Below are 418 nucleotides of genomic sequence, written 5' to 3'. Positions count from 1 at the left end.
TTATGTGCATATGTATATATATATATATATATATATATATATAATTTTGTATGCATTAAACAAAAAAAACAAAAACAAAAAAAAATCAATTGTATTGTGCTGTGCAGGCATTGACTATAGTGTGCAGACACTGAATTTGGGGGACAGTCATGTGGCTCTTCAGTTATGGGACACTGCAGGCCAAGAAAGGTGAGGCCCCTGATACCATTTTTGATGAAATCTGAGGGCTCTCTGACCCTCCCATAGACAGCAAGGTAACTACCACATTCAAGGATCAGAAAAGTACCAAGATGATCGATAAAGTAGTCCGTGTGACATCAGTGGTTCACCTGTAAAGTTACGGACCTTGAACATGGTAGTTACCTTGCTGTCTATGGGAGGGTCAGAGAGCCCTCAGATTTAATCAAAAATATCTTAA

The 418-nt window shown here is 38.0% G+C and overlaps 1 pseudogene; it reads left to right on the top strand.

Moving 5' to 3' along the window:
* Positions 1-418, top strand: part of LOC107694236 (ras and EF-hand domain-containing protein homolog) — a 13,939-nt pseudogene that overhangs the window by 10,583 nt on the left and 2,938 nt on the right.

This window comes from Sinocyclocheilus anshuiensis, unplaced genomic scaffold (assembly GCF_001515605.1).
Source record: "Sinocyclocheilus anshuiensis isolate Anshui unplaced genomic scaffold, SAMN03320099.WGS_v1.1 scaffold1316, whole genome shotgun sequence".
NCBI classification, from domain to species: Eukaryota; Metazoa; Chordata; class Actinopteri; order Cypriniformes; family Cyprinidae; genus Sinocyclocheilus; species Sinocyclocheilus anshuiensis.
Note: the sequence above shows the minus strand (reverse complement) of the source record. Positions and strands in the feature narration are given on the sequence as shown.